General features: G+C 42.7%; 1 pseudogene; it reads left to right on the top strand.

The window, feature by feature from the left end:
• Positions 1 to 1,217: 1,217 nt before the first annotated feature.
• On the top strand, positions 1,218 to 2,680 carry LOC101582547 (annotated as a pseudogene).
• Positions 2,681 to 11,253: the final 8,573 nt, after the last annotated feature.

Here is an 11,253-nt window from a genome sequence, read left to right as displayed (position 1 = left end):
AAATAAAAATTTAAAAAAAAAAGAAACTGTACTTGCGATTTGATTTGAAACTGTCTCATTGCTATATGTTTATCAATAAAACTTTGAAAAGAAAAGAAAAAAAAAAAACAATGCTGCAGTGACCAAATGATATGAATTACTCAGTTTCCAAAATTGTTAGCAGCAACTCCCCTTCTAGGTGTCTTTCCTAAAGAGTTTAAAGAGGATATACTACAGGGATATATACATACTCATGTTTATAGCTATACACTTCATGAACACAGACTGTTAGAAGTGGCCTATATAACCATCAACAGTGAATAGATAAAGAAATGTGGTATTTCTGCACATGAGAGCGCTACTCTGTCATAAAGAAGGAGAAACTTAAGTCAAACTTTTAGGAAAGTAGATGCACTTTGAGATGATAATGTTAAGTGAAATAAATCAGACACACGTTCAAACATGACAGTTTCTCTTACATGAGAAGTTCAGAATATAAATAAAAGTAAAATGAAAGATGAATTATACGAAGTGGGGACATTGAGCCTTTGCAAATGGGAAAAGGACTAAGACATGAACGAGAGGGATTTGGAGAAGAGAGGGAGGGGATAAAAAACGAATAAGATGTGTTATGTCCATGTGGGAACTCCCCACCAGGAATGTAATCATTATGTACTGTAAACGTTTACTAATAAAAAAGAATAATTGAAAAAAGTTTGGGCTGGGAAGATAGCTTGGCAGTCTAAGCACCTGCCTGGCAGGTGCGAGGACCAGAGTTCGATCCCCAGTACCACATGACCTGCAGGCCCCAGAACCTTGGACAGGCTGCGGGCATGCTGTGCTAGCCCGGAAACCAGGCATGTTGATGTACGCCTATAATCCCAGCACTGAGGAGGCTGAGACAGGAGGATAACTACTGCATAGCAAGACCCTGTATCAAATAAATAAAATAGAAAAAAAAAACCTTTAAAAAAATAAAAAAGAAAAAAGTTTGATGCATGATAACAAAAGAAAGATTATCAGCAGAATAATCAGACCTTTAGAACCTAGAGAATAATTTTGAGTCCTGATCTTTCCAAATCACAAAACGGAAACAGAGTAATTTAAGCAATAGTTCTGAATTCAGATTCTGATTTTACCACTTATAAGAGGAGGGAGTGTTGGCTGGCTCCTTGTTCTTAGAGTAAAATGGAAATGATAACAGTACTGGCCCTCACTCTCTGCTCTTGTGTGTCCATTGATAGCCGTTCTTCCTGCGCAGCCAGCGATCCAGACAAGATGATGAAGGTCAGAGTGAACAGATTCGGCCATATTGGACATCTGGTCACCAGGGCTGCATTTAACTTTGGCAAGGTGGATGTTGTGGCCATTGTTATGGTTTGTGTATAGTTGTCCCCCCAAAGCCTCGGGCAGTCTTGGTGCAGCTTCTGGAGTTTTGATTGATTACTGTGGGTGTGGATGCAGCACTTGCCCTGGGGCAGGCAATTTGCATTTCAGTGTAAGGAGGTAGAGAAGCTAGCTGCTTGAGCTGCTGCTACCTCTCCCTTTGCTCTCTTGCTCTTTGTTGCCACCATGAAAGGTTGCTTTCTGCTATGTGCTGCTCTGCCTTGGATCCAGCTGAATATGGACTGAAACCTCCAGTAACTGTGAACTAAATAAACCTTTCCTTCCTTCGAGTGTTGGGTATCTGTCCCAGCAATGAGAGAAGAGTAACTAAGACAGCCATCAATGACCCCTTCACTGATCTCAACGACATGATCTACATGCTCCAGTATGATTCCACCCATGGCAAGTTCAATGGCACTGTCAAGGTTGAGAATGGGAAGCTCGTCATCAACAGAAAGGCCATCACCATCTTCCAAGAGCAAGATCCCACCAACATCAAGTGGAGTGATGCTGGTACTGAGTACAGGGTGCAGTCCACTGGTATCTTCACACCATGGAGAACGCCAGGGCTAACCTGAAGGGTGGTTCCAAAAGGGTCGTCCTCTCCACTCCTTCCATCAATGCCTCGATGTTCACGATGAGTGTGAATCATGAGAAGTACAACTCCCTCAAAATTGCCAGCAACGCTTCCTGTACCACCAACTGCTTAGCCCCACTGGCCAAGGTCATCCATGACAACTTCAGCATCGTGGAGGGACTCATGACCACTGTCCACACCATCACTGCCACCCAGAAGACTGTGAACAGCCCCTCTGGGAAGCTGTGGTGTGATGGCTGAAGGGCTGCCCAGAGCATTATCCCTGCATCCACTGGCACTGCCAAAGCCATGAGAAAGGTCATCCCAGAGCTGAATGGGAAGCTCACAGGCATGGCCTTTCGTGTGTCCTCTCCCAACCTGTCAGTGGTGGATCTGATCTGCCACCTGGAGAAAGCGGCTAAATACGATAACATCAAGAAGGTGGTGAAGCAGGGGTCAGATGGTCCCCTCAAAGGCATCCTGGGCTACACCGAGCACCAAGTTTTGTTTTGCAACTTGAACAATGACACTCACTCTTTCACCTTTTTTTTTTAATCTTTTTTTTTTTTTTTTTTTTTTTTTTTTTTTTGTGGTGGAACCTGGGATTGAACTCAGGCCCTTATGCTTGCCAGGGAAGCGCTTATTCCACTGAGCCATCTCCCCGGCCCCTATTCTTCCACCTTTGATGCTGGGGCTGGCATCACCCTGAATGACCCCTTTGTCAAGCTCATTTCCTAGTATGTCAATGAGTTCAGCTACAGCAACAGGGTGGTGGACCTCATGGTGCACATGCCCTCTAAGAAGAAATGGCTCCCCCACCACAGCCCAATGAGACCAGAGGAACAGAGAGGCCACACTGTAGAAGTCACTGCCCTACTCAGCCCCAACACTGAGAATCTCCCCTCACAGCTTCCATCGCAGGTCCCCTAGAAGGGGAGAGGCCTCGGGAGCCCTGACTCACTGCACTTGCACACCATCAATAAAGCCCACTGTATCCAGAAAAAAAAAAAGTATTGGCCTGGGAGTGTAATTTAGGGTAGGGTACGTGCCTAACATGTACAAGGCCTTAGATTGGATGCCCAGCACCACAAAATAAAATATTAATATTGGCTTCTGGGGGATGTTAAGAGAGTACAAGGAAACATTAGTATCATTGCTTGAAAAATACTCTATACAGTGCCTGTAACATAGTAAACAATCTATAAATGTTCACCAAAAACCAGATCTAAGATTGTTCTGAGGCCTACGACTATTCAAATATTTTAACCAATGAAGGAGGAGCAAAACAAAGGTTCCTAGCAGAGGTTGTGTCCAGTTTCTCATTTCTCCTCTTCCCAAAAGAACAATTAATCCTTAAAAATAATGTTGGCCGAGGGGTAGCATGAAAGCAGAGAGTGCTACTTCATAGGAACTCCCCGGAAAGTAATTTAAAAATACATACCCAAAATCATGAATACCCTTTCTCACCATAAGTCCACTTCTGATAATCTATCCTTAAGAAACCTATCTAGGCTGGGGGACAGTTCAGGGGTGTAAGTGCCTGCTTGGCAAGCACAAGGACATGTGTTCAATGCCCAGCAGCCCATGCAGGGCCAGCCCTGGAACCCTGGGTGTGATGAGCTGGCCACTGAAATGGAGCTTCGTGGCACATGCCTATAATCCCAGCACTGGGGAGTCTGAGACAGGAGGATCACTATGAGTCAGAGCTGCGTAGTGAGACCCTGTACCAATGAATTAATTAAAAATATTTAAAACAAGCCAAAAAAAACCTACCTAAAGAAAGCTTGACATGTAGCCCAAGCAATTGTCTTTAAAATAAAAATCAGATCATGCTACAGTGTTACCTACAACCCATCAATGTTCTATTCACCTTACAATAAAATCCAGGCCTGTTATCACAAAAAATAGACAAGAAGCTGTCAAATCTAGTCTGAGCCTGCAGATGTAACTCAGCAGTAAAGCATCTGTCTAGCATGAGCAAGGTCCTGGGTTTGATCCCCAGAACTGCAGAATCGATCAGTATCTCCTACATTGCAAGGTACTCCAGGATACTTCACCTCTAGAACAGAATCCCAACAGTGATTCTCAATCTTGTCTTCACAACAGACTCCCCACACCTAGGTTTCATTCCAGAACCACCCCTGGGTCTTGACATAGGCCCAAATATCCATAAATTATGTTTAACTTTCTGAAGGCATCCAAACATGTAACCAAGAACAGAACAACCCTTGAAAGCTCTAAGCACTAAAAAGTCCTTAGTACTCTTCAAGCCCACTCCCAATACAATATGTGTGAATTACAGACAATGGTAAACTATTGAGGAAAAGGTTGGAAGCTCAGCTTTAGACACTACTTGGATTTTTTTTTTTTTTTTTTTTTTTCAGAACCGGGGATTGAACTCAGGCCCTTGCGCTTACCAGGGATGGCTTATTCCACTAAGCCATCTCCCCAGCCCCATTACTTGGATATTTTAAAGTATGTAGAAATATGAATGCTCTCAAAACTTGCAAACTGTTTCCTTAATTTCCTTGGTGAATCTGTTCTCTCTGTTTCAATGAGCATTTCTCTGCTGTTTCCCCATTGTAGGGACCAATTTCCTTTCCCCAGCACATAATAAGCCTCTCCAGTCTATGGACTCTGGCACCTGCTGCTGCCTCCACCTGGAGTGCTATTCCTACATCTGTTACTGCCATTACTGGGACTGGCAGTAACTCTGATGCCAAGAGTACAAAAGTTAAGGGGAACCTCCACTTAGGGCCTTTCATATGCACAAACCTAAGTGAATGCATCTTTTACCTTGAGACCCTAAAGCCAGGCACAGTGGCACATGCCTGGGAGGCTAAGCTAGAAGAATAACAAGTTCAGGTCCCACCTGGGCAATTTGCGAATCTTAGAAGATACTATTTGTAAAACAAAATTTTAAAGGCTAGGGATGTAGTTCAGTGAAAGTTTTAGTACTATAGATACACGCAGACACACACACACACACACACACACACACACACACACACACTCCCTCCCCAGTACAACGTGCACAACTTTGAGGTCCTAAGTATATAGGTTTGTCATTCATTCTCCTACCATGTTTTATGGGACCCATGTCAAAAATTTCACAAATTTCTGCCTGATGTCATTGCCCAAAAAGCTTTCAGGTGCTCTCTGGACATATACACTATTTCTTTCCTGTCACCATCTGCAAATATTGAGTTTTCCTACACACGTTTCAACTGCTTGTCCCTTAGGATAGGTTCTCTGTGAGAGCAAAGGTTGCCCCTGTCTCAGCCTTACCCCCTTTAAACTCTGCACACACACACAGCAGCTGCCTCCCAGTAAGCACTAAAAAAGCATGAGGGACTAAGTGGACATTGTCTAAATGATAGAATAAAATGGATGCAAAAATATGTATTTCTTTTTGATCATATTGCATGGGGTTCTAGGGGTGGAACCCGGGCCTTGTATGTGCTAAGCATATGCTTTACCACTGAGCTATAGTTCCAGCCCTTGATTAGATTTTTTGATAGCAAAATGGGGATGGGGGTGGGGATGAATTTCCCACTGCCAAACAATGGAAACAGGTTAGGAAACAGTACACACAAGGTTCATACGTTCTGCCTGCAATCATTGCAACTATATTTAAAGCTGGCCCAGATTTTTGTTTCTTCGTTTGTTTTTTGGTGGAACCAGGGATTGAACTCAGGCCCTTGTGCTTGTCAGGGAAGCGCTTAGTCCACTGAGCCATCTCCCCAGCCCCTGGTCCTGATGTTGAGTACCTATACTTTCAGTTACTGAAGAACGTGAGGCAAGAGGATCAGGAGCCTAAGAGTTTAAACCCAGCCTGGGTGACAGAATAAGATCCCATCTTAAAAGTAATTTAAAATTATATATGTAAAGTGTTTTTAATGACATGGAGAAAATGTTACATTAACATGGTAAACCAAGAACAGTAAGAAGCATGTTCTGGCGAGAAGCTCAGTGGACTAAGCGCCTGCTTGGGCAAGCCTAGGTAGCGGGATTGATTCCCGGTACCACATGCAGTGCTAGCCCCACCACCCTCCCCAGGTACACCGAGCTGGCCACTGAGTTCTGGCGTTGTGGTACCCACCTGTTATCCCAGCACTGGGGAAGCTGAAAACAGGAGAATCACTATGAATCCAAGCTATATAGTGAGACCTTGTACCAAATACATAAAGGAAAAAAAGAACAATAAGAATCCACACAGTTCCAAAATGAACATCTGGATAGGACCTCTGGGAGAGCCAAACAACTATGCTGCTATGGCTTCAGCATAGTTTTAAAACCAAATGGGCATGGTTGCATACAAGTAACCCTGCATTCTGCAAGAGTGAGGACCAACCTGGGCAATTTAGTGACTTATCAAGACCTCATCTCAAAAACAAAATAAAAAAAGCTGGGAATGTATCTCAGTGTGAAAGCCCTAAGCTCAATTCTCAGTACTGGGGCAGTGGAGAAAGGTAGGAAGGCTCATAGGAAAAAGAGGAGAATTGTTACTATTACCTAATGTGGCAGGACTCTGGTAAGTGGATTATTGTTTTTTTTGTAAGTGTACTATGAATTATGTTTTCCCCTTTGCTTCTTGATAGTTTCCTAATTAAGATAAAACACTGTATATGTAAAATATTTTTTTTTAAATCCAACTCGTCTTTTTTTTTTTTTTAATTTATTTATGTGTGTGTGTGTGTGTGTGTGTGTGTGTGTGGTCAGCTCAGCCCACCGGGGGGCGGGGCTGGCTGGCATGTGGTGCTGGGGGATTGAACTGCAGTCCCTGTGCTTTGCTAAGCTTGTTCTAAGTAGGTGCTTTAGACCACTGAGCCATCTCACCAGCCCTGTAAAATATTTTTTTAAATGAAAAGTTATCAGGGGCTGGGGGATGGCTCAGTGGAATGAGTGCTTGCCTGGCAAGTACAAGGGCCTGAGTTCAATCCCCAGTTCCACCAAAAAAAAGGAAAAGAAGAAAAGTGATCATATGATAAAAGTGTTGAATGAGCATGGTGTGATGGTATACTGCTGTAATTCCAGCACTTGGGAAGAAGAGGCAGGAGGATCATTGCAAGATCAAGACAAAAAAAAATTATCAAGACCAACCTAGGCCACAAAGTGAGCATAAGGCCAGCCTGAACTGCATAGAGAAACCCTATCTGAAAAGGACAAAAACAAAAACAAACAAAGTGTTCAATAAACAAAGAAAGAATGAATATTCTTGGGGCTGGGGATATGGCTCAGCGGCATAAGAACCTTCCTGGCAAGTACAACATCCTGAGTTCAATCACCAGTACCACAAAAAAAAAAAAAAAAAAAAAAAAAAAAGAATATTACAGTAGAGCAGTGACCTACAAAAACCAATTAAGAAGATTTGGGCCAACACTTGAGTCTTGACTCTAATAAGTAATAGTGGCTGACTCAAGCTAATATTTATCGAGAATTTACTAATACCTCACAAATGGTCAATAAGGGTTACTTCATGGAACTCTCCCAATTCACACTATGAAGTAGCAATCGATGAGGCATTTTACAAACAAGGACTTAGATGCCAGGAGAACCAACGCAGCCTGCCCTCAGTCCTACCCAGTGAGTAGCAGTAAGCCAGGCATGGATTATCTCAGGCAAGAACAGAATGCACATTTGGGCCCAACTTCAAATTAGTCAATGGCCTCAGATTTAAACTTTTGATGTTGCTGCCTAACAAAGCTATATAGAGGCCTGAAGCTATGCTCTGGAAGGAACCTCAAATTCTTCCACTGTGTGTCCTCACTGGGGCATACCCCTGTAGAGGCTGTGAATTAGACTTCATAATAAATTTCACTATTGACTGAGGAAGTGAGTAGATAATTGTATTATATCATGGCTATCCCCCACCACGTTGAAAGTGTTTAATTATAAAAAAATGGAAATTGAAAATATAATGTAGAGGGTGGAGGTATAGTTCAGTGGTGGAATGCTTGCCTAGAATGTGGGTGCATCCAAAATAATCCCCACACACATATAGACACACACAAATTATATATATATATATATATATATGTATGTATGTATAAATAGATATAGATATAATATCATGTTTGCTGTTTCCTACATTTACTTGTTTGTTTTTGGTGCTTGATATTAAGCCTTTATTCATGATAAGCACACACTACCACTAAGCTAAACTCTCAGCTCCTTAAATTTATTTATTTAGTTACTATAGTCAGTGTTTTGTTTTTTTTTTTTTTTGTGTGTGTGTGTGTATGTGTGGTACCTGGGATTGAACTCAGGACCCTGCGCTTGCCAGGCAAGTGCTTATTGTACTGAGCCATCTCCCCGGGCTAGTCAGTGTTTTTGATGTAGCATCTTGTTACATTGTTCAGACTGGCCTTGAACTTACTGTAACACTCCTGCCTCAACCTCCTGATATTATTTCCAACCAACATAAATTTATTAAATTTGTTAAGACTCAGAGGCATCAAACCTGAGGCAACTCAGATGCAGTGTCACATGTATGTGAATCCAAACAACTTGGGAGACAGGCAGAAGCTCAAGTTCAAAGCCAGCCTGGACAACATAGTGAGACCCTGTGCTTAAAATTTAAAAAATAAAGACAAAACTATGAGCTACTTGATCCTTTCCTAACTTCTGAAAGACCCTGGAGCCAGAATCTGAATAAAGAACAATTCTAGAGCCTTCAATCTCAGAATTTTTCTAGAGAGCTTCTAAATTTCCTAGTTAGATACTCAAATTTGTTCCCAGTAAACAAAAGATAAGGCCCTCCCTTTTGTGTTCCTTAAATCCCCTATCTTGACAAAAATTAACCGCAGCTAGACACTAAAAATTGAGGAAATTCACTCTCAAACAGGAGACTCGTCTCCGAGGATGACTTTAAAAACACATAAAAGCAAATTCTTATCATAGAGACATAAAAGTAGATTTAAAAAAGAAAAGAAAAAAACCTAGCAGCCTTCTTGTCCCTGCTCCCTGTTGGGAAATCTTTGTCACGGGTCAGACTCCCTCGGTAAGTGCTATTTTTATAGCTAGTTTTCAAGTTGGTACAAGAGGAATTTGGCTGGGAAACTTCATGACACATTTGAAACCTCCACTGGGCTGCCTCAGCTTGTGGCAAAAGCCAAGCTTCTGTGAATTAGGGCACAAGACGTGCTGCCCAGTCACCCATGTACTCTGCAAACAATAAACACAGGACGATGCCCCTTTAAAGTGGAGGAGACCCAAGGCTGAGAGTCACCCCATTTGGCCCTGAGCTGCCCCATGATGGGTAAGGCCATTCTAACGGAGCCAGCTCCTGGACTTCCCGCGATGAAACCGGTATCAGGGGTTATATAAATAAGATGCGAATTATGTAACTAAAATCTCCAGCAGCAAGTCCCTGCCATCTATTGTTTATGCACTTATCATTTAACATTTTTAAAAGGTCTTCTGTATCTATTGCTTTCTTTACCTAGTACATGTACTTCAGAAGAATTGATTATATGGAAATGAATGCTTTTGTTGAATGCTAATTGGCTAGTAGTGCCTGGCCAGAGATACTGCATCTTCCTTCCAATAGGTACTCCTAGTGTTGTAGGTAGACTTTGGGTTCTTCCTCACATTTTAGTCTACAGCAGCTTCTTCTTCTTCTTCTTCTTCTTCTTCTTCTTCTTCTTCTTCTTCTTCTTCTTCTTCTTCTTCTCCTTCTCCTTCTCCTTCTCCTTCTCCTTCTCTTCCTCCTCCTCCTCCTCCTCCTCCTCCTCCTCCTCCTTCTCCTTTTTCTTCTTCCTGTTCTTCTAATTTAAGAAACAAAGTCCTGTTACTTTGCTCACACTAGCCTTAATCTCCTGGGCTTAAACAATTCTCCTGCCTCAGCCTCCCAAGTAGCTGAGACTACAGGCCCTTGACATTGCACCCAGCAATCCATGTTTTCCTGGTTCTTTCCTAACGCCCACCTTCTTCACCAGGCATTAGGACAGGGCCAAGGTCAGGGCCCAACAGGTTTGGGTTCAAGAGAATGGGTGTTAGTGACGATGGGTGGAAAGTTAGGGAAGTGCTACATTTTCGGTTCATGTGCAACTTCCTCCCCAAGAGAACCGAAACCAAAAGTGACTGAAAAAAGTTGAGAACCTTGGTTCAAAGGAAAAGGGCTTTACTCAAAGCTGGCCCCAAGGAGATGAAGGGGCCTAATGCTGCCGTATGCCACCATCTCACTGCGCCCAAACCTGCACAGTGGTTTCACAGTAAGGAAGAGAGAGGGTACAGTTAAACAGTAGACCACAACTCAGGCTCCTTTCATCCTTCCTGGCCTTTTGGGGCATCTTTCCTCCTGCATCTTCTCTAGCAGCCTGACTCTCACCTCCTGGGGCTGCATTTACATATTCTATCCTTTGCCCCATTGGAGGAGTTTCTTTTACTGAGAGAAAAAAAGTCTGACTTTTAAAGATGGCCACACTTGGAAGTCTATCTGAGAATGATGTCATAATGATAATAATATAATGCATAAGTAACAATAGTTAATATCTATTGGGCTTTTATTACTGCTCACTTGAAGGTGCTAAAGATATAACGTAAGTACCTTATTATTTATAGAATCTTCAAGATAATCACATAAAGTTGATTGCTCCTTTTATTCCCACTTTTACAATAGAGCAGAGGTCTGTAGAGGATGCACTAGAGCTTAGGCTTAAACCCACCCGCATAGCTACTTGCACCTGTACTACTCTTATGATTTATTTAAAAAAACAGTCAGCTTATTATATGAGTAGTCTTTCTTAAAAGCAGTCGGATGTTGCCCAGGCTGGTCTTGATCTTCCAGGCCCAAGTGATCCTCCTAACTCAGCCTTCTGTGTACTGGGACTCCAAGCACACACCACTGTGTGGGCCACAAGCTTAACCCTGCTTGCTTGCTTCCTTGCTTGCTTGCTTGCTTGCTTGTCAGTACTGGTGATTGAATCCTGGGCCTTTGCACTGAGTTTTGTTTTTTTAAAACAGGTTCTCCTTAAATGGCTAAGGCCAAGCTCAAAGGTACAATACTGATGCCTCAGCCTCCTAGAGGGCTGAATTTCAAGTGTGTGCCACCATGGCCAGCTTTAACTCTTTATAGCAAGGAAAGGATATTTCATTTCAGTGCTCTTGCTGAAATGGGACCATTTGGCCTCTTTAGCAGATTGCTACATATGTTATGACTAAAGTCCTCACACTACAGAAGCAAATGAGGGCTTGTTCTAGGTCTTTCGTGTAAAAATAATTTGAAGGTCACCGGCCTGGGCATGGTGTTTGGCCATTCCCCAAGCACACCACCTCTCAGGGGATCCTCTCTGCCAGGCCCTGGAAGA

Source organism: Octodon degus, unplaced genomic scaffold (genome assembly GCF_000260255.1).
Source record: "Octodon degus isolate 3935 unplaced genomic scaffold, OctDeg1.0 scaffold00200, whole genome shotgun sequence".
NCBI classification, from domain to species: Eukaryota; Metazoa; Chordata; class Mammalia; order Rodentia; family Octodontidae; genus Octodon; species Octodon degus.
The sequence above is the reverse complement of the archived record's forward strand: the minus strand, read 5'-3'. Positions and strand labels throughout refer to the sequence as shown.